Source organism: Strix uralensis, chromosome 1 (assembly GCF_047716275.1).
Source record: "Strix uralensis isolate ZFMK-TIS-50842 chromosome 1, bStrUra1, whole genome shotgun sequence".
Classification (NCBI taxonomy): domain Eukaryota; kingdom Metazoa; phylum Chordata; class Aves; order Strigiformes; family Strigidae; genus Strix; species Strix uralensis.
In genome coordinates, this window is record NC_133972.1 from 4,596,134 (window position 1) to 4,619,877 (window position 23,744).

At 41.8% G+C, this 23,744-nt stretch overlaps 1 protein-coding gene across 13 annotated transcripts in view; it reads right to left on the reverse strand.

The window, feature by feature from the left end:
* Nucleotides 1-23,744, reverse strand: part of MAP4 (microtubule associated protein 4) — a 165,284-nt gene that overhangs the window by 123,891 nt on the left and 17,649 nt on the right. For all 13 annotated transcript variants that reach the window (XM_074875240.1, XM_074874877.1, XM_074874789.1 and 10 more), the window contains exon 2: nt 10,529-10,582. The gene's annotated coding sequence lies outside the window, so the exon portion shown is untranslated. The remainder of the gene's footprint in view (nt 1-10,528; nt 10,583-23,744) is intronic.

Sequence of the window (23,744 nt, forward strand, 5' to 3'; positions counted from 1 at the left end):
TCCTCCTGCTGCTTCAAAAGACCCACAAGTTATTACTTGTCTGCAACTCCTTCAGTTTGCCTACAGTGCGAGGCCAAAAGTCAGTACAGTAGGAAAAGTCTGACTTGCAGAACCATGAAGACAACCAGAATTAATCTGGAAGGTCATATCCGAAAGCAAGAATTTCATATATATACACACAAGAAAGATGTTAAGTTCCTCACTACTCCTCGCCACCTTCTTCCTGCATGGAAAGATATATGAAAATGCTGCTTTAAGATAAAAGCAAATATTACCTAAAAAAGCTTCCACATGTTCACTGCTTCTAAGATTATCTGGGCTTTCGTTAGCACACTGCCACCAGAGTCATCATGACCAAGTGATGAGGCTGAAACAACAGCAGTCACATGGCTGGGAGCTGCTGATCGCAGCCGAGAGCTCCCTACCCAGAGCACCCCACTTCCAACCCCGCACAAGGGCAGCCACAGGCTGGGGTGTGGCTTCTGCCTCAGAACAGAAGGAAGGACAGGGCGATAGGCTTTTTGTTGGTCAATTTTGTTTGGGTTTTGTTTTGTTTTTTACTCTCTGGGCTGATATTTTTCTCCCTATAGTTATTTCCTAGTAAAGGATTAGGATGTCGGGGGGAAGAATGGAAATGCACACCACCTCTCCAGTAGGTGGGAGTGGCTGATGTTACTACTTGCATATGGCAAGCATATTGCCATACCGCACCTTCCCATAAGCACCACAACAGGCAGACAGCATAGCAACGGCAGCTGCAGACACACAGTAATTCAGAACTCTGAGCACTCTAGATAAATAAATATGTTTATTAACCAACTCTAGTTTGGACTAGTGAACTTCTTCCCTTAAGGATAAAACCCCCTCCTCCTTTTGTGGGTGACATAGGATCATCTACACTGACTTGTAACATTGATTTTTACGAAAGTAAGGAAAGACGGCTGCATTGTGTTTTATTTATGCATTCATGTATTCCCCTTTCGAGAACTTGTTCCCAAATTATTGCTTTAGGGAAGACATGAGAGGTCATGAAATAGGCCCAGTTATTGCTCTGAAAGTGTTCAGAGTTGCTGATGAACTTGTAACAGCTGGACTTACCTGTTGCTCTTCCAGCTCCCTAAGACAACATCATGGGACTCCAGGATAATCATGGTCAGAAGCATCACTTCTCTGCAACACAGCATTTACCTGGCACAGACTGGCCCTTGCTTCTGCCAAAGACCTCAGTACGAAGTCCAGTGTGAATGGACAGTTGTACTGCGCAGGGAGACTGGTTGCTAACTCAGATTTCAGAGTCTCAGTTGCAGTTTTCCATCAGTTACATTCTCTTCTGGCCTTAATTCAGGTTCTTCTCTGCTCAGGGTGAGGAGCTACGTTTTGCAGAACTTGTCTTTTCTACACAAGGAAGTAACAATATGCAGTGACTCCAGAAGGAGATGGCATCGGAACTCTAGGCATGAAGCCTACAATGCTCTTTATCAGTGCACTTACCAGCTGAGTCAAGCCAAGACACCAACTTCTTCTGCTATCTGGCTCTGAAGAGACAAATTCTGGTCACAGAACTTGTAGAGACAGAAAACTCTGGACAGCAAAGAGAGTAACTCTACCACATCCCTGGGAATTACACTTAAATTGCTTTGAATTTGTCTAAAAGCCTGAAGTGAATTTTGCAATTTCCCCATGGCATGTACCACTGGAGAGGCAGCACAGCTCCCTTTGATGGCAAGGGCCCTAAGCTGCCTAATAAACCACTTCGACAGAAGATTTAGCACAGAGCTACCCAATGCCACCAAAATTGAGACTGAACAGTCATGAATTGAAGGTAAAGTTGTTCAGACTTCCCTCCTGTCCAAATCACAGGTGAACCCTAGAGAAGGACAACAAATGGAAGGAAGCCCACCTGAACCAGTCCTGAGTGTTTGGAGATGCTTACTTGGAACCAAAAGTCTTTGAGCAAGTAAGGAAGAGGGCCTCACATCAGTCTAGCTACAACTGGACAAAAGCCAGAGCCAGGAGGCTGGGAAGAGGAAGAGTGATACAACTGCAAAGAATCACCCCAGCAGACCACTTCCAGCCCTGACTTCACTTCACTTGTACTCATTCCCAAAATAATACGTGGTATGTATTCGTGCCTGCAAAGAGCATTTTACTATTGTTAATTATACTTAAGCGCACCGAGATAAGAGAACACCAGTCTCCTGAATGATTCCCTCCCTGTGGGCAATTTCACTACCACGAACCACTCAGCAAGATGGAGTAAGACTGTCCAAGTTAGATTGCTACATTATGAGTTGTATCATTTCCAAGCTGATAAAAAGTCACATTAATAAACTTGCCTTAAGTTACAGCAGGATAGATACTCTGCCAGAGCAGCTTCACGGGGAGTACAAGAATAACTTTTCTATAAACCCCAGCAGGGATTAGGGACTCTAGAAGGTGGGGATTAATGGTCTTGGCTGGCCTTCAAAAAAGCCACATGGAAGATGAGTTCATAGATAATAACTGTGAGGGACTTTCAAGTGTCTAGCTCCACACAGGCCTACAAGCATTGAAATAAGAGACCTAAAAAAGCCTGGTATGTCATCTCCAAAACCCAGAAACGCTTACCTAAGGAAAAAAAAAAAAAAGGAGTCTGCCCACCTTCTGTATAGATTTGTAAGTTTTTGCTCTAAAATGACCTGTTCCTTAACTACTTTAAACAAAGAAACTCCCCAGAGTCATACTTGTTTGCTGCTTTTCAAGCTGTCTCACAGAAGACGGGATTTTCTGTGCTGCTCACCAGGAGAGGCAGCACCAAATAAGGAGAGTTTCATTAATCATGGAGGGGAAGAGCCTCCTGTTTTCAGTTGGCAGAGGACAGAGAAAAAGACGGGCAAGGTGGGGGCAGGGTATGAAAACTCTGGCTGTTTGCTGAGCACTTTCTTTCTATGTTGCATATTGACTGCTAAGCCACAAACCAAACAGGCAAGGCAAGCAGCTGTTCTGTCAGCTGCTTTCCTTTAATAGCACATGCATCAGAAAGGAAAGCAGTCTCTACCTCCCCAAGAGCAAAACCCAGAAAATAATGGCTTTCTGGCTCTTGCTAGAGTCCTTTCACTTGGGAGGAAGAGAAGGATGGCACATTTCTAATACAGTAGATCAATAACTCTCATTTTTATTAGGTATTTTGTACCTCCTCATTCTTCCTCCTGCAAGATCATCTCACTGCCACAGCCTGGAAAGGAAGACTAATGAGTGCACCAAAAGGGAGAAGTTTCACTACAGAAGTTTGCCTCAGTCACTTAGTCCTCATGTCAACTGCTCTAAATTCACCCTACTCCACATTTGTCTTGCACATGCTGCTCCCAGAATAATGGGTCTGGCGCTTACGTGAGAATTTCAGCTTTCATTTCTAAGGTGGTGGGTTTTTTTATTGCTTGTGAAGAAAACTCTACAGTATGAACACTAGAACTACAAACCAGGAGATTAGAAAGAGGTCAAGTCATGCTGTGAGAAAAAAGATTTTTCAGAGATCCAGTCCAGCTTAATTACAGTTGTAATACGGCTGTGCAGGCCCTCCATACCTTCACGAACTCACAACATTTTGCCTTATGCATATATACACATCTGAGAGGGTAGGAGGGAGAGTAAGACCATAGAGGGCAGATTCTGAAATTAAGTTAATCAAAAGAAGTTCTAACTGAAGAGTAAAATAAGCAGCCATTAAATAGCATTGAGTGTGTTACATCCATATCATATCTCATGCATATATCAAGAACTTTATTATAGTAAGCCTTGAAAATTCTGAGTTAAAACTTTCTGTAGAACAGCACAAACAATTCAAGAGTGTGGAAACAGGCTGGCAGAAAGACACTCAGCAACTCTGCTCCCTTATTTCACAAGGATTATCACGAAGGGTAAAACAAGTCATAAACGGCACTGGAAAGACCTTCTCAAGCAGAGCTCCTGGAGGCCAGCTTTGTGGCTTCTACTCAGATACACAATCTGATGCCCACAAGAAAGGCTGGACGCCATGCTGCAAGCAAACTGACTCTCTGGAGAATTGCCCGAAGATCAACACATTAGCCAGTGTTACTCAAAAAGCAAGATAAAATTCGAGCAGGGAGCATAAAACATCACAGGTTATGGAGAGCAGCAGATACAACCATGAAAACAGAAGCAGCTCGTTTGGCAACCAGGTATGCCCAGTCACTGCTTCCAGGAACTCAGTTTACATACAAGCTTTACTCCTTTACCTATACAGAATAATTCTGGTTATGTTAGTGACTATATTAGAGTAGCTACTTTACTTTTAATTAAAATAAGCACCTCTCTTGACAACATAATTATACAGCATGAGAACCTGTCGATCAGGACACAGAAGTGGTAGCTTCAAAATGAGAAAGTTGACTTAAGTAAACTATTTTCATCAATGACAACTCATCACCAGCTTGATGTTTCTGAGCCAGATGAGTGGAACAGCAAACCTGTCAATCTTTTTTCAAGTAGATTTGCAAAGAGCAAATAGTACTTTAAAGCTTTCCACTACTGGAACGTCAAAAAACTTTGGAAGAATGAAACAAACCACACTTCTACACTAAGAAACAAGTTTTAGCTACTGGCAGATTCTGCGAGATCTTAGCTACAAGTGAGTGAGTTTATGGACTCATCAGTTGCTGTGGAGAATCATGCCCTTCCCTCAGGCTTTTGAGAGCTGACAGATATGCCCTAAGAGGAACCTGGAAGTAGAACAGACACACTTGAACTAGCGGAGAGGTAGGGATTGGTCATTTGAAAACCACAACAAAGTGTTATGGAAGCAGATATTTAAAAAAAGAGAAGCAAATGCTCTGTTAGTGTCCAGCCAAGGTTTCAGCATCAGCCTGAGCAGAACTCTGTGACCATGTAGGCAAACTGGTTTAGAGCAAACATTTACCAAGCGCTAGTGGGTTTCCATTTGCTTCACATGCGTTAGATTTTCAGGCCAGGGACAAAATTCAGTCCCTGTATTTCCACACAGGTCACTCAGGTGTTGAGAAATTCATGGAGAAATGAAGTCCCTAGACATGTTTAGGGTAGGAGTAGAGTATACCTAGAGGATTCAGAGCTGTGGAGCATGCTCTTTCGTACTCTGTTAACAACAGCTTTGGGATATTCAAGCCTGTCTTTACACAGTGGTGTGTTACTAGTACATGCTTAGGAAGGGCCTGGCTCTTTGCTCCACCTTTTGCAATTCAATGCATGGATTTTGTTCATCTTGAAGCAGCTCCACAATAGATATAATGGAGATTAAACATACCACGTTACTAGGAATTACTTCTAAGTAGGGATATTTGTGCCTACACACAAGTGAGAACAACAAAAGTCAGAAGTCCTTTTAAAACAAGGTAGAAGCATATAGCTTTAAAAATGCTGACCACCCTTGGGCACCTCTGCAAGCAGCACTGAAGTCTTTGGCTACAACAGTTCATGAAAGGATTTGCTAGAAGCCTGAGAAGTAAATATTGCCTGCCTGTGATCCAAGAGAAAGAGGCACTCCTATTCGGTAATGTAACAGCTTCAAAACAGAGAAAGGTAGAACAATAATTTAGCTTCAGAATTGTATGTGAAGCTAGGAAAGGTCCAGTGAGTCACCACAGAACTCTCAGAGGGGACAACACACACTTTGCTGAGGGACCACAGAATACAAGGCACATTCATGCGCTCCATTACCAGCGTTAATGCACTGCAGGCCAGCAGAGCAGAGGCTTTTTCCCTCAGCAAGGGAATTACTTGCAAGATAACATTATCTCAGCATCCATTACTGCTTGTGCCTGAACATAAGCCACATGCAGGCCCATTCGAGGCAACATTACCAGATGCCTACACCAGTCCCACTACCTCCCATGCTACCAGGGGGGATAAAAGAAAAAAATACAGGTAGAGAACTGCTCAGAAATGCGCTCAATAGCACATTAATAGGTATTTAAGCTGTAGGCCAAGGCCCAGTATGAAACACTGCTAGGCTCGAAGTTAAGCATGTATGTTAACATCTCTTTCATAAGGATATTTATCAGATTCTTGAATTATAAAAACAGTACATTCTGCAAGCACCATGGCATCCCAGACTGACAAACTCAACAGCAAGGAAAGCTAAAGGTTACATGCCAGACCCTTCTGCTTCCTCTGGACTTTGAGCTTACCCCTTTTACCCGGAGAGGGATGCCACTCTAGCCCTTAAGCTGCTGCTGTTATTCCTTACCAGCACGCCATTTTAATTCTCTCAAAGCAGGGAAACACTCCTGCTCTCACGTGATGTTTATTCTTAGACAGGATCCCAGGGATTTTTATTTAGCTAAGTTCAGTCATGCAGTTGGCCAAGTGCCGTAAGAGCATCACAGAACTCCTCAGTTCTGAAAAGGAAGCAACATTAGTGCAGTGTAGACATAGTAATAGCACTAAAAGTGGCAGGTTATGCAAGAAAGACCTGGGTAATTGAAGATAAATTACTCTCCCCAGAAAGTTGTCACTGTGACACAAAGTTCATAAATGACTTTGTAAGAAAAGCACAGGACAGCCATAGTCTGAGGTCAATTTAACTGCTTACACCCGTCAAACAGCTGAACCCAATTCCTCTAGAGCTAGTCAAGAGAACAAATTTGACCATTTGAGCCTTTCCATTCTCTTGAGCTGGTTTTAATGACAAAATTCCTGCCTGACTAAGAAAGCAACCAACATGAGCTACTAGTGTCCCAACTAGAACAGGCAGAACCATATTTAGGAAACAACTCTCAAAGATAACTGCAAACTTCAGTCTGGGAGACATACATTGAAGTCACTGCTCCAATTTTTTCGTTTTTCTTCTAAAAAGTGTGCTCAAACATTGCAAGCAGATAAATGCAGACTTAGTTCAACTAGAATGGTGCCCGTATGGCTCATCTGGTTTAGGTAAAGTAGAGAAAAACAAGATGTCCTGTGAGCCAATGCTTGCATCAGGCTGCAGCATGGGAAAATGCTGAAAGGAGCTACAGGAAGAGGTCTTCTGTTACTTCTCAGTCTCGAGGAACGTATGTGAGAGTAGTCATTTCTCTTTGCTCATACCCTTTGGTTTTTGAAATCCAATGGGGTGGCAACAGGGGGAAGAACACTCATTTCTGAAATGAATTAATGTAGAAGAATAGTTTCCACCATCCAAAATGTATGCAGGAAGCCAGCAGAGAAGGAAGGGAGTAGTTACTGCAGTTCAACCACTATTGTATTTACATTTCCGTACTCTCGATAACAAATACATTCAATGACGGCTGAAAAACAAGGCATTGGTTAGAAAACAAAAGCTGAGCTTTCATGAAAGAAAGAGCAATAAAAAAAATTTCAGGTCTCCCCGCAATGTTATCAGGTACGGTCTATTAGTTTCTTTAGAGAATTATTCACTTCCTTATTGCAGGTATGGCTGCAGTATCTAGTACCACTGTATTGTGCCCTTTGACACAGGCAGTTTACCTTCTAAAAAGAGAAAGATAAGGGACAAAATAAATAATTGTTCGGTGTAGTACTGAAAAAAAATCCTTTTTTAAAAAAATTTTTATTAAAATAAAGGGTTCTGCCCACACCACTTTAAGGAATTAAAATCATATGTGGTAAAGTGACACAGAATCCTAGAACGGTTTGGGTTGGAAGGGACCTTAAAGGTCACCCGGTCCCTGCTCAAGCAGGTCCATGTCCTTCTGATGTCAGGGGCCCCAGACCTGGACGCAGTACTCCAGGTGGGGACACGCTAGCATTGCCTTCTTCTCAAGGGTTCTCTCTTACTTCGAGGGCTAAATCTTCTCGCTTCTGCTCTCATCGTTCTCAACCTAGAAGGTCAGCATATAGTTCCTCAACCCCCTTTTAAAACTGAGTGATAATGCACCAGCAAACGCCAAAATCCTCTCAGAGGACGTGCAATCACATGTGGCTTGCTAAAGCACAGAGGCAGAGGAAGCTTGTTCTTATCTGCTTGTCTTACCTGAGGAGAATTCTCTGGAGGCAGAGTTCTGCTGCAGGAGGGGAGCAGGGAGTCACACAGCAGCTACTTGCTCCTACCACAATTATGTCAGCAGCAGCAGCCCCAATCTAGTTCACTTTTCATCAATAAAATTGATCCTAAAGATGTGGTTTTGTGCATGTTTCTTCCCAGTTAGAGCAGTTACACAAAAAAAATATAAACTAATCCAGCAGGTAATGTTTTCAGAAGTACTTACTCTCCACCTATACACATGTAACCAATACAATAACCAAATGAAGTTCTAGGTGCCACAAGTCACAGTCAGTATTTGTAGTTTAAGAAAGCAAGATCACCAAACATGCAACTGTACTTGGATGAAAGAGCTCACAGCAGAATATGCAGACAGCACCCGTTCATTTCCGAGTGACAATCTGCAGATGGACAGGTTATTGTTTTGTAAAGAACCCAAGATACTCCTCAATCAGGTCATCCAACAAGAACCAACCAGCCAGTGCCACACTCACAAACCCTTCCTCCTTCCTGACTGCTCTCCCGGGCTTCTCCAAAGGATGTTGGGGAGGAAGTTGCCTTTATTCATCTAGGCAGTCAATGAGTGTGGATTAAATGTTCCCAGATAAATTACTTCAGGAAGCATTTTTAGCTGCTGAATACAGTCTGTGGGAAACACCTGTTTGGTTTCCATGTCCTGAAACTACGGAACAACAAATGTGGAGAGGTACAGCTACATGTATTCCTCAGACTCTGGGAGGCAGCTTACATTGTAACTCTTGGTTTTGTACAATGGGGAAAAGAGAGGAGGAAAATTATAACACAGCAAACTCATCCCCTTAGACAACTTGGGAGTTAACAACATGACCAAGTAAATAGAAGTCTGAAATCCATTCCAGACACCCGAGCAGTCTGGCAGACATTAAGACCACATTGGTCAAAGCAAAGTGAGGTGGAAAGGGAGGAAAAAAGAAGTTCAAGACAGAACATGCTGGAAGGACACTTACACTCCTACGTCATCTTTTCTATTCAGCTGCACACAGCACTCACTCCCTGCAGGAGAGGGTGACAGTCCACCTCCCATGATCTCTTCAGCTCCATCAAGGCCACAGTGAAAAGCACGCATGGCATCTGGGCACCTCCCCTCCCTCCATCCCACCCAGGCGGAGATAAGCCATCACTTGGCTTTTATTCCAACAGCTTTTAGAAAACGACTTAAGATGGCTTGGCAGGCAGCCACAGTACAAACAAGTGGTGGTGGTGCTAGCCCTAACTGAGCCTGGTTCCAGTCACATTGTGACTGGATACACAAGAACATCAGCCCGACTGAAAAGGCAGGACTTTGCACCTATGACGTTAGCTCTGTGCCTGCCATTTGAGGAGACTAAATAAGGCATTTTAGGAACAATTTTATCCCATACCCATAACAAAATCTTAGGAGACACGCAAGGCTAGTGTCACTACAAGACAGTTTTAGTAAATCACAGTCCATACAGTTGGCAATGTTAAAACAAGCTGTAACTGAACTGCATCCATTTGACTCCTCTGCATTCTTTGCAGTCAAATATCATTGGATGGTACGGGCGGACTGAGATGAACAGCTTAGTCATTTTTGTACAAGTCTGTGCCCTGTGTTTCACTGGTTTACAATCCAGACTACCTTAAGGCAGAAGGAAGTATTAATTAGTGGAATAAACAGGCTGATACTGCTCCCAGGACTTGAAGAAATAGCCAGCATTTCAGAACAATCACTGTCACGCTAACCAAACCGCAATGCAGAAGACACCTGGGTCCCTCAGTCCATACAGTTATCATGAAGAAATGGTAATTCCTTCACTAAAACATGTTATGTGAGCACCTGCACCTCAAATATCCTCAGACTGTAGACCTGAGGATAGACTCCAGTGAAAGTGTACCTTTAGGGTACCTTCCACAAAGGCAGACTAGGACGAGAAACTTGGATGATCCACTGCTCCAGATTCCTAACAAATCAAATCATTTTTCTTAGCCTAGTTTGCTCATTTTAACCTTCTGTAGTCCTCTTACTCTGATAAAAAGATGTGAGTGACCAAATTAAACAAGAAGTCTGCCCTTTACGGCAGAAAAAACAGGAAAAGAAGGCCCAACTGGCCAGCAAGGGCATCCCTCGCGTCACACACCAGTTCTGCTATCTTGAACAGAAGCAGGGGAATGTTAGAAGCTTTAATAAATACCCCAGAGGAAGGATGCAAAAAGAGTAGCAAATGAAGCGTTTAACAGAAAGGAATGGAAAGGTAAGTGCATTTCAGATATGTTTATTCTGCAGAAGTTCCAGTCACAGAACTCTCCGTATAATGCCTTTTAAAGACACACAGACTCTCCCAGAGCCCATCTAACACTCCACTTGTCATAGCCAGCGGTGCCTGCTCTGCCAAGCTTTGCTACTGAACTTCTGTCGGAGATTTTGACGTTTCAGAACTCTAGATGGTAGCTGTACTTCCCAGAACAAATGAAGTTTTAGTGTGTACACGCAGCTGTATGAAACCTTTGCTTTTAATTCAAGATTTAGTGGTGTGTCATTAGAAAAGTAGTTCATACCTCAAAAGTAGGTGTTCCCTTTAGCAGGTCCTTCAGTCCTCAGAAACCGCTTATCTGCAAAATACAATACATCCACAATTAGGAAGCTATACAATTACAGAGTACTTGGATGTAAGCTTATTAGGGATGGCTAGGAGATGATTTACGTTACTCAAAATGAACTAAATCTTGAGAAATTTTGCTACCATCCCACCTCAGTCATCCAGGCAGCTTTCCTTAATGTTTGCTCTTTGACAGGAATACCACCTAGCTATTATTATTTCACATCAACACTTGAGCAAGCTATTAAGGATACACCATGAAAATTGTGAGCCACTTCTCCCTCATCATGCGTCTTAATAGCTTTTTTACAAAACACACCACTGAAGCTGAAATAATCCAGGGTGATTAGGACACCCCTCCGTTAAGCCATATTTCAGGTGTTCATTAACGGTTTAAAAGCTCCCCAAGCCACTGTTTGGCATACACCTGCACCGCCACCGCGACACCCAGGCTGGATTCACAAGTTGGTTTTCATCTGGCTGGAGGGGAACAAAGCCAAAGAGGCACCAAAACATCTGGGGCCCAATTTATCAGTTATTACTACATAGGGCCACTGTGCAAGGCACTCATACGGCAGAACCGTTTTAGTCCACGACAAGCGAGAGAGCAAAGACGAAGCTCTTTTCACTCAATAAAGCCACGCCATACCATTTTCTGTACTTCCAGATTTCAGAACAGACTCCTTTGCAAAGTTTTTAATACATTCACAAGGCATTCACAACCTACAGGTATTACTGGACGTGCTACTCAACTAGAAAAGCACACGTTGTATTCTTTTAATGATACTTGGATTAATATTTTAACGGGAATCAGATTTTTTTAAAAAAAGGAAGAAATCAGCAGCTGTATTTCAGTTGCACACAGCAGGCTGTTTTCTGTAGGTTTTCCATGATTTCAGTGAAGCTATACCAGTGAACCATCTCCTCATCTACCAGGTGTTGTGTCCCAAATTTTTTAATACAATATTTTACACTTTGTTCATTAATGTTTCTTTACTGTAGAACAAGCATATCTACAGATGCAAAAAAAAAAAAAAAATCTATCTAAATAATGCTCCTTACACTCTCCATGCAGCGCTCCACAGAAATCAACTAAGCTGCACAGAGTCACTTAAGTATTTCAATCCACATGGAGAAACATCCAACTTGTTCTTCACCCCAGTGAGTAATCAAGCCAGTCTCACAACAAAATATCATCTCAGTACCCGCTTATTAATGCAAAGTCCCATAGAAACACTAATGCTTGCTCCTCTCCCTACAGATGGACATTTCATGTCACACGGAAGTAAAATGCCAGAGCTTTCAGTTAAACGAGAAGCCAGTCCGGTGAAGAGAGTATCATTTCAGCTTGAATAAGTGCTAAAGCACTCAGGAGTGAGAAAAACCTTCTGAAAGAGTCCTGTTCCCTTCAGAAGGGGTGGGAAGGAGAGTTACTAAGTTAATTAAGGAATGGAGAAATATCCTGTGTGTGATTCAGATACATGAGTATGAAGGATGAGCTCTTGCTTGTGTGCTAACACTAATGCTCCCCTTTCTAACAGAAGGAAACTTGCTAATACACATCATAAACCCACATTTGCTTTTTCCACATCATTATTCGCAGTTTAGCCACCCTGTGATAAATTGGGGCATCAGGGTAACTTCTCCCCAGCTACTTCCAACTGATGAACACCCAGATTACATCCAAAGGCATCAAGCCCTAGATGCACAGCCCGACAGTCTGCTCCATTAAAGTTCATCCCACATCTGCTGCTGTCATCCACCAGGTTATTACACTCTCACACATGATATTCCAATCTCTCTGCATTGAAAACGCTAACCTTTATCTTATTTGTTAAGGAAAAAAGAAGCAAAAAACCCCACAGCCTTATCTTTTATGGCAGAACATTAAAGAAAATGAGAAGTACTAGCTCCTTTTTTAGTGCTGGGCATTGCTACTCCATCTCAAACCGGGTAGCGCTGTATCAACCACAGTTCTGGTAACAGTGAAGTAAAATCTACCACAGCTTCTCAGTCTAGGCAAAAACACTTCTTCCTTCAGTAAACCTGCATCTCTAGTTGCTCTTTAAATAAACCCTGAAGGAGAGAATTCCTACACTACCGAGGTGGCCTTAACTACCCACAGTTGAAAAGATTGATTTTTTCCTTAAGTATGGGATGTTCTTGACCGACAAGCAGAAATGCTAAATAATCTGTCTTTCTTATCCCAAATTGACACATCTGCTAAAATTGCAGGTGTGGCTGCAAAGATTTTTTGCATGCTAGGTCTTAGAGTGGTCTAAGATAGACGTCACTTTGCCCCCTCATATAATAAATTGAGGAAGACTATGACCACTCATAGAAGTGGTGGTGAACAACAGGAAAAAAGTCATCTATCACCTGGCCAGCAAATACTGACTCATGTGTTCTATTATTACCCATAATTGTTTTCCAGTTTGGAGAAATATCCTCAGAAATATTTTAATGTTAAGCGATATCTGTCTATACACTGCAACCCTGATTCCAAGTTTGCAACTTTATTTCTCCCCAACACAATTTTTATGCAAGTGACACTGAAAAGCAACACAGAGGAAAAGCAGTCTATTATTTCATTTACATCCCACACTACACCCACTCTTCATTTTTTATCTTGCCTACACTATCAGAAGACAGGTAATGCCTGGTATACATACTGTCCCATCATGTTTGCTATCCCTATAATATCCAGTTTCACGTCCTGCACCAGTAGTTCTTGTTCCTCAGCTCTTCTGGTTCCCAAGCTCCTTGCACTTTTATCACTAAACACTTCAACGACTTCTCCAACTTCATCCAGTTTTCTACACAGCTTTTTTTCCCCCCCATCAAGTAATTTGCCCCCATCCCATTAATACACTAGACTACTTTCTGCTTACTACCCAGTCTCTTACCTTCTGTGTCTTTCTCACCTGAGACTTCACCAAATCCAGCCCATCTATAATACAACAGTCATTCTGAGGAGTCCCAAAAGCATATACATATTTCAGGGCAAACATTAACAATTCATTTCTGCTTTTCATAATTTTGAAGGTTTTCACTACTTTAAGTAGCAGCTACCTGTCTCTCTACTAGCTTCCAGTTGCAGCCCTTGTGAAGGCAGAGTAAACTACCACCTCTCCTTGGCCCATGAGAAGAGCATACAATTTAGCTTGGTAAGCCACCCAAAAAAGATGCAAGATAGAAGCAAGGAAGTGATTCCCCTCCATCCACCTCACAAGATTATCATGATTAGACAGTCTCTAGTTCCCATAATTTAGTACTTTCTGTATGAACAACGCTTGTCTCAATTTGCATTTATGTTGCTGCACTGCCAAAGAGAGAGATAGTAGAGCAAAGCTCCAGTTACATTCAGGATTATTACTCTTACCCCAGCTAAATGGAATGTACTTCGGTGCAATTAAGTTTATAACAGGAAGAATGTGCCATTCGTTGTAACAGATGCCCTTACAGGCTCCCTCAATTTCTCTGAACAGTGTTTTTCTCTGTTTTCTCATCCCCAATTTGTAAGACTGTTTCCCATATCCTGGGAGAGAAAGCCACTCCATCCTTTAGTTTCCTGTTGTGTCTCACCCTTCACACTTTGTTTCCAAATCTCTAGATAAACAGCTTCCTTTAAATAGTTCCCCATCTTAAATATGCACAGTACAGGAAGATCACTTGATATGAAAAGCTACAAGGAGCAGCACACACTGCAGCTACAGCATTCCACATGCAAAGCAGTATCACGTTGTCAAATACCATGGGTTTGAAAGCGAAGTCTTGTAAACCCCAAGCTATATATACACATGGTGGCCACGAAACCTGGAGATTAGGGAATCTCAGATTGTCATCCCAGTCCTTTCCTAGAGGAATAATGCTAGCAGCAAATTAACTACAACTTGACACGAGGAAAACTGCCTTTATAGCCACAAACCCCTATGTCATCTCCTTGCCTGTACCTGAACTCACCAAGATCTTAAACCAAGAGTTTATCCAAGAACATGAGATGGACTTCTTTTCTTCACGGATACCATTGCCAAATACTTCACGAATTTTTGTTAAGCATCAAATTCCTCTTCCCAGATTTGCATGAGGCATTGCAGATAAAGCTGACTATTTGGAAGAGACTGCTTTTAAATTTGATTTCAGGCTTTTGAGTAGAGCTTCTCCCAAAAGAGAGGAGAAAAGCACTGAAGTTAGACTTATAATTTAAGGAGTCTTCAAAACACAAGATGTAGTTCCACTGAACTCTGCAAGTGAATAATCTTCTAGGAAAACATTCACGAACAAGTCAGACTTTCAGGGTAGTCTCGCAACTCTTACTACTTGTAGAAAGAGATTGTACTTCCCAATTGCAGGTAGCACATGAAAGAATAAAGTTCTTCAAGTGTAAAGCAAGCAGATACTCTTCGGCAATATCGACACATAATCCTTATTAAAGGGGACAGGCTTTAAAAAATAGTCTTCTGCAGCAATTCAGGTTGACAAAGTTAAAACACAGTGAGGTTCATACAATCAGACAGTAAATAAGCAGCTGCACAAGTGTAGCTGGTTTTATAGCACCATGGATTTTCATACGTCAAGAGCAATTTGAATAAAGAAACAACACGCAATGACTCTAGAAAGGTGGAACACTGACTTGTGGATTGTCAAATCACTATTGCCAAAAACCAACCAAGGACCTTCCAGAATGATCCCAAAAGGCTGGACAGTGCAAGAAGTGCTAGTTAAGAGGTAAACTAAGTGGCCTTTCATTAGTTAGTATACAACCAAAGAGCGTGGGGAGGGTGGGAGTCAAGACAGAGTATACATGACAAGAGGCTGAAAACACCCAGAGAAGGCTGAGATGAAATACTTTGACAGGAGTGATCTTTGAATCTTCCTATAGATTTTTCAGATGTGTCTAAACAAAGAAAACCTTAACACACAAACATCCAGATCCACAAAAAAAAAAAAAGAAAAACACAACCAAGGCAGCAAGTGCCCTTGCGAGAAACAACAAAACACATTCTTTTTCAGTAGAAGCTCAATAAAAAAAGAAAGTGATTTAAGCAAGACCAAAGTATCTCTTTTCACAGTAGAACTCTGCTGCTAACAGGACTAAATTAGCTATCTCCATTGCATTCCCAACAGCACCTCTGGCTTCCTGTGTGGATGAGTAGTTTTGGTGAAAGCAGGTCTAATTTGGATTCAGAGCATGCAAATTTAAGGAGCATAGTGATTTCTGACCAGTTCCTTCCATGAACACTGATGCATAAGAAAAACTGTCTTTCACATTCAAGTTTAATCCTCTTCTGAAATATTTATTTTTGGAACAATTCATTGAACAGTAAGCCTTCAGTCTAGCCAAATTACGTCTAAAAATAAAGGTATTAAGAATTCAGGAATTCTTGCTACTGTTATATTGAGTCGATACAGATCCACTGTGACTCCTGTCATATGCTTTATTTGTCAAAGCACATGTCCACGCCCACACTTGGGCAGCGTTATCCAACAACCTGCCATCTTTTCAGATAGTATAGACCAGAGATAGGCATTTTTAATGATGTGAGACGTTACCGAGATTCATAAAGTAAAGATTCAGTTGCATGCACACTGGAAAAAGGAGCAGTGAGAACCTGAGTCAAGTCTTGAACTATGACTGAAATAGAAACACACTTCAGTTAAGATGCATGCAACTGAAGCTCCTCCAGTGGCCATTTTGCCTCGACTGGGGCTGAACACTAATGAACACTTGATGAGGACAAAGAGAAAACGAAGCTTTCATTATTCAAATTTCACTTGTGCTCTAATGAAAGGCTGCTAAACTGATTGCACTGCCTGCAATCAGGAAGGAAGAGGAAGGCTACCCCCTCACTAGGAAGTTCCACATCGCAGATGATTTAAATGTGCCCCAGGACCTCGGTGACTAGGAAGAGGCTGCATCCACACTTGTAAAGTCTTACTCTCTCAGACAGGGTGGCTACGTGCAAACAGATCTTGAGAATGGTCCTGGTCCATGCTAGCTCTTGAATAGCATCCATCAGTGTCTGGGAGAGTACTTTTGCCCTAGGCCAAAGATTGCAACAGGAAATATTCTGAAAACAAACAGCGCAGACACTGTATTCCAGCACTACCAGAAGTCACCAAGCATCCTGTAATTCACCAGCACAGGTATAGCCAGAGACACCAGAAGCTTTTACTTAGTAAGTTGTTTTGATATTCACATCATCCCAGCTTTCTGGAAACTCCAGTAGTCCAGCTCATCCTCATCCACCACTACAAAAGAGCATACCACCAAGAAAGTCTTCCCAGCCCACTACAAGAAACAGGGTTGTTTGCAACGTCTTATCTCTCAATGCCTCTTTAAAAAAATTCTCATTTTTGCTAGTCTTTAAAAAGTCTTTCATAAAGTCTCTATGCTCTAGATTGTTCCTTTTATGCAAACCAAATGCCTGGCACATGTTTTCACTGGTTATTCCTTAGGAGGTTAGCAGGGACAACCAGCAACTCTCCACATACTCTCCTCTGAAGTGTCAGCCATTCATCCAAACTTCCACTAAAATCGAGGGCTATTCCCAACCCATCTTGACTCACACTGATTCAATTCTTATACTTTTTAAAAAAGCTTGTTTAACACAGTTGGAAGTGGGAGGTGATTACAAGTTTTCACCAGTGTCTAACCTATGACTGCCACCTTTTTAAACCCAAAATACCGCTGAGCTGACTGGCTGCCTAGATCCTTGCTCTCTCATTCTCTACGCAGTGATACATGTTGCTCCATTAGCTGTATTTCTCAACTGTGGAAACTCTTGCTCTTACTTTGCAAAGGAACTTCTTTGAGCTCAGTCCTATTCAAGCCATAATTAACGCTTCATTTTGCTCCATGGAGGCAGCCAGCTGCCATTTCCAGACATGGGTGAAGGAGGATAAGAAAGAAGCATAAGACTTCTACTTGCAAGTCATAAAAGGCATTGAAATAAGTTTATCAGTAGCCAAGTTGTGACAGGCTGTTCAACATGTAAAACAAAAAGCATCCTTCTCTTAACCGTTTCATCTGCACTACACCCTTTTGGAGTAGCAGTAGTGTAGAGAACACCGCTGCTTTCCCACACTCTCATCTAGCAAGTCTTGAGATGGTTCAACAGGGCTGTTTGCTTCCTTTCCCCTTTCACAGGTGACAAACTCTCCCGATGCAGATCCAAGAGTCGATGGTGGAGTCTGTGATGCTATGCACATTTAAAAATACAATGTGAATGTATATCAAATATACCCAGCTGCTGGTGCACCCCTGAACAGAGAACACCATAATCTCATTTGGCCCACAAAATGTTGTCTTTCCTCAACGTTGGAAAAGGAAAACCAAGAAGGAAGTTGCAGCTGCCAACAGCAATTTTACAAAATTAGACCAGATTAAAGAATGTTGTCTGTAGTGTCAGCTAACATACTAGCATGGGCAAATAAGAGAGAAGTTTGGATTTCCCATTTCTTTAGGACCTTGAAGACTGCCTCAGTGATGACAAGTTACCATGGCAACAGCTTTAACGCAAAACAACTATCAGAGGATAATTCTGAACTGTCTCTGGCATTTTACTATTGTAAGAAAGCATGAAAATTCATAAGACTTAAATCTACTTATGTCTTCAAGGTTGACGCCTGCCAACTTTCATCATTTACGTGCCAGAGTTGCCCATTAATATCCTGCAGAGGTCATAATCCTCCTCTGCTATCACTGCCCCTCCAGGAGCAAGTGCAGTATGGAGAGGATTACACCGCTGGGATGTACAGACAGCAGCGAGGAGGGCAGGGAAGAGCCACGCAGCTGCAGGTCACTTTTCAGGGATACTGTTAATTGACTTCACTGAGCACTTAAGTGCTCGGCGCATCTTAAAAAAACACCTATCAAGCCACTACAATTTTTACATTAAAGGATCCACACAGAGAACAGTGAGTGCTCTTTAAGTTGGAGTTTACTTGGTGCTTGTGAACAGGTTGTTTTACAGGGACTCGAGGACTCAAATGTGGCAATACGATTGACCTGTGCTTCTTCACCCTGACTTGCAACTGCCCCCGTCCTGACCTTTAAGACAGAGATTTAGGATTTATTTAATCCTTGGATTTTCAGTTTGGAAACTTATTTATGACAGTAGATTTTACACAGAATGCTTTGAAGAAAAAAAAAAAAAAACAAAAACAAACACCAAAACCACAACAACCACCCACCAAGTACCAAAATTAATCAGAATACATGCTGGCAATCTGACCAGTGCCCTGGGTCAAAAGCTCCGAAGGTACATGTTATTTAGTTTAAAAAAAAAAAAAACCACCACACAAACATAAGGTATCTCCATGCAAAAGCTCATTTTTACAGACCAAATTCTCATGCCCAGATGCGCTCTAAATAAACACCAGTATCTGAGCAAATCAGTTTGACGGGTTTAATAAATATTTCACCTAAAAGACACAGGTTAAGACATTTAGGAACACTTAAGAGGAACTGAACTAGGTATTAACCATGCCCTTAAAAATCAGTTACACCATCACTTCAGAGAGAGTGAGCAAGACTAAGATAAATCCACTCCATAACAAGTTCAGTATCTCCTCTGTTTACAGTGATATATTTTATGAACTAGTTGCTCTTTACAGACACAATTCTGTGAGCAGTTCTGAATTAAGGCCACGCATCTCCATAACAAACTACAGGGCAGAGCTTCCATCATGGCTCTATAATCTATTTACTGTCCTCAGCACACTTTCAGACACAACAGGCAGCAACATTTTCAAGAGACAGAGATGCTCCTCCCTTGCATATAATGGGACATCAAAAGAGATTTCTCTGCTTTCTCAAAATGGCAGCAAAGAACAAAAGGAGTAAGGGTGGGGGAACCAGGGGAATAAATAAAACAAAACACACATATAACACCGCTGCTTAAGTGCTAGAAATCAATGTGCTTTTCTGCTTGCTTTTTGTGGAATCTGCTACTGAACGCAGATGCTGCTTTCCAGGAAATTCTATCTTCCTTCACTCGGTATCTATTACCTTTGCACACATGAGCTTCACAGGTTGGTTTCCAGCGCCTTGTGTCTCTGTTACAGAAACTGGAGACGAAGTTGAGCAGAACAGCTCTAAAGGCTACGAACAGCAGGACTGGTGTCAGAACAGCCAGATAAGACCTTATTAGAAACACCTAACACTCCTCATTAGTCACAGGTGAACAAAAGCATCCCAAGGGCAAGTCACATGCACGCTATTTCTTAGAACAGATGAAAAGGAAAACATTTCCTCCATGTGCAAAAGCTCCTTTAAAAAGGGTAGATGGAAATGATAATTCCTCTCGCCTCCAACATTTAAATCTAGTCCATGCCAAAATTCAATAGTTACAGATTACAAACGCGACAGAACCTGATTTTGCTTTTATGTTTTTTGTATCAATTTCAGGACTGTTATTTAGCTGATGATGATGATACACCATCAGCTCTTATTAGACAGAGGGAACACAACTTTTTTATTTTAATGATGCCAGACAGCAATGCAACTAGTGCACCAAGGAATACATCTAAAAACAACACAGTAATCTTGATTTTCCATAGCAAGTTTAGAGTCTCTACATCATCAACAGATTTCTCTCTACATTCTCGAGAGACAAAACATTAATATGGATCAGAAGGAGGAAGGCAAAAAAAGCATTAATCCCAGTGTGCAGACACATGATCATTGTTACTTAAGCACTTCAAAATCACTGAGCTTCCCTGCCTGCTTTTCTGGAATTGGCTGCTACTAAAGCAGCCTTGCACATCTATAAGACAATCTTCACCGGTCTCCTGTCGATGGAGAGGACCGACCGGTAGGAACCAAGGCTTACTCTGCAACAGTGCAACTGCAGAGACAGATTACCTTTCCGAGTACAAAGTTAAAACTGTTCAGGGCTTAAGTGATCCGCTACATTTGACAGCTGAATATTTCAAATCTTGCTATTTCAGAGTCTGGATTGCGCAGTGAAGAATTACAGATCCTCACTGTAGTTCTACAGCATGTGAAAACATACTCCACTCAAGTGTAATGAGCACTGTAAGACAACCCTGGCAGGGGTTTTATGTTGTTGGGTCTGGGTTTTTCCCCCCCCCCCTCCTCCTCCAAGCTAAAGCCTTTCCAGGAGTCATGGCTATTCAGTGGCACAGAGACTATATACCTAGTATCAAAGTATTTGCTTCTAGACTAGAGGGCAATCTCTAACAGAAATGTTAATGACACTCAAAATCATTACAGACACAATATAAAGTGTTATACTCAATTAAAAGCAAGACCATTCAGAATATGACTATGTTCTAGAATATAGTAAAGACTGGGCAAACTTTTTGCCCAAAAGCTTTACAGGGAAAAGACCAGATTCACAATAATTAAGCAGTATCTCTGTCCTGAGATAACAAAACTACTGAAGTGGTCAACTCCTGATTACAGAGACTTTGTCAGGACCTCCTTAAGGTCCCAGCTGGCAGAAGTCACACTATGGAACGTCCCACATTCTCACGGTTAATTCAGAAGAAGCCTCAAAATATCTGCAGGGACAGCATACAACACCTGCCTGACCTGGCCAAGCTAGAGCTGGCACCTCGGCTTAGGCAGAGCTGAGTTAGGACTCCGAAGCTTTGAGTGATCTCCAATCCACAGACCAATCTCTCTACCACTCACAGAAGCAAGCACTTGGGCATTAAAAGAGTTCAGGGGAACAAAAGAAAACAAACTTTCTCCCATTATTTACCATACAGCACCAACATTTAAGACTTCCAGCTAAAATCAGAGCAACTAAGAGTGGAGCTGTTCTGTAAGGTGTAAGCAGAAAGCGATACCCATACCTGGTGAAAGGGAAGAAGGGGAGATAAAGGTCAGAACAGTGTAGCCAGATACAGTTAAGATCATTAACATTTAGTTATTTGCCTTTTAGCTTGCGTATCACATTTCCAAGGCATAAAGAAGCCCATCTTACCCAAGCTTTTGGGATTTTCCATAAGTCTTAACAATTTGAGGTGATGTGAGGAAAAAAAAAAAAAGTCCTGCCACAAAGGAAGTTTTTGTCTGTCCAACAGGAGCAGTCCTTGGGACTCAGATTGGGAAAAAAAAACAAACAAATGGTCAATCTGAGAAAGATAAGTTTCCCTTTTTTACAAGCGGGTTGAAAAACCAAGCAGTCAGAGTAAGATTCAATGCCAGTTTGCAAATAGATTAAACATTTGGTTTGAGCTGGAACATATTCACATATCCTGCATTAAAACTTGGGGTTTATGAGTTTTAAAACAGTGTCACTCCTTAGCAAACTCAAAACAAAAGTGACTGGCCTTGAAATTACCTGATAAATCCTTCAGATGTTTATTTACAACTGTTGAAGAGTAATTAAGGTCTCTAAAGAAAAAAGTTTCTAAAGCTAACAGAAAATTAACTGGAACAGAACAAACACCACCACTAATTTCCCATTATGCAACTGCCTCCAAAACCAGATTTGTTCAATTCAGTGTAAAAAATGGAATGGAGTCTTAGTACCCAACATCCAATGACAAGAGGTTACAACAAGGTGCAGACAGCTGTGTTAAACCAGAACAGATGACAAATTGTTTCAAGATCTGAGACACAATATACATAATGGTGTGTTTGACACAGGCTCTTAAATAATACCCTGCAGAAGATGGCTGCAGAGCAGAGCACCACAGTGTAAGACCATTCATCTGACATTCACTCCACCCTGTCCCAAGACACTGAGATGCATTAATTTATTTTTTTAAAACCTATCAGTAGTTATGGTCATAACAAAACCAGCCAGAGATATGGAGGACGAGACTCAAGCACTTTCATTTTGCTGCAGTTTTGCAAATTGCTATTCAATCACTGTAAATAAAATAAAAAGTGAGATGGAGAACAACTGCAGGAAAAGAGAATGAAGATCCAGCATCTTAGAAGATTCCTTCCCCACAGACCCTATTTTATTTTGGTGAAGGCAGAGGAGCAGTATTAGTTTGTCTGTTACCACAACAACACCCTAGACAAAGGGAGCTCGGTGGAACTGTTTTCTCAGATACTTGTTCTGTGCTTATCAAGGAACAGGATACCTGCTCTGATGATGTAGCAAGATCAGCAGCAGTTTCCCCATCAAGACTGAAAGCAGTACCACGTGCGTTACTTTACATCACAAACAAGTAGATTAGTGCACAGATTTACTGCCTTTAAAATCTCAAAGGTCTTCAGAAATCAAAAGCTACAGGAAAAAAGTAAATATTGCACTACAGCAAATGAAAAGAAGTCCCTTGTGAAAATGCTTCAGATATACCAATAAAACTAGTTTCTAGCACTACACTTAATCCATCTGATTTCTATTTCTCACAGCTCCTGGAATTCAGAAAGTTCTGCAGAGCCACAAGATGCACAATAAGCCTATATGCTGGAGGGAGAACATGCACACATACTCAGCATGTCATTTATTCAGCTTAGCAAGGCCCCACCTGACCAGCAAAACAATCCTAAGAGCTGCTCCAGTGTCAAAATAGAAGTTACTTTCTAATAAAATTCCCTTCCTCCTCCATACAGGGCCCTCAAATCCAGTACCTGGTCTTGCTCCAGCATGCAGGTAAGTTACTTGGGGTGACAGTCCCAGAATAGCTGCGGTTTGCTCTGCAACCAGGAGCAGCAACCCCAGCTGCACATCTCCGTAACTCTCCTGTGCTGAGACAGCTCATCAACTGCTGCTCAGGCCAACCCAACTCATTAAACAAATCAGAAAGGCTTGTCAGTTTAATGCATAGGTTCTACTGCAAAGACCAATTAAAAAAAACAATTACACCATCCTGCTTTTAACCCGAGTTTAAAACTTTTTGGCTCAGACTCATTATGAAAAAAAGCAAAAAAGCTGTTCCTATGTCCATACAGTTTCACTCACACCCTGGCTGAGCCACAAAACAGTTCTGTTCTGCCACTGGCCATTAAACCAGCTCAAAATAAAACCAGGACTACAATGATGCAGTCAGGGGCAGAGACATGCCCGCTCATTCTGCCCGCACAAAGCGCCGGCGCCAAGGCAGGCTGCTTAAACCTGCGAGGCTGGCTTTTGTAGGAGTTACTTATGAACGGGACTCATTTGCATTTTGGGTTTGTTTTTTAATATTTATTTTAAGCTCCCTGGCAAGATCCAAAGCTGCTTCGGTGTCTGCCATTTCGA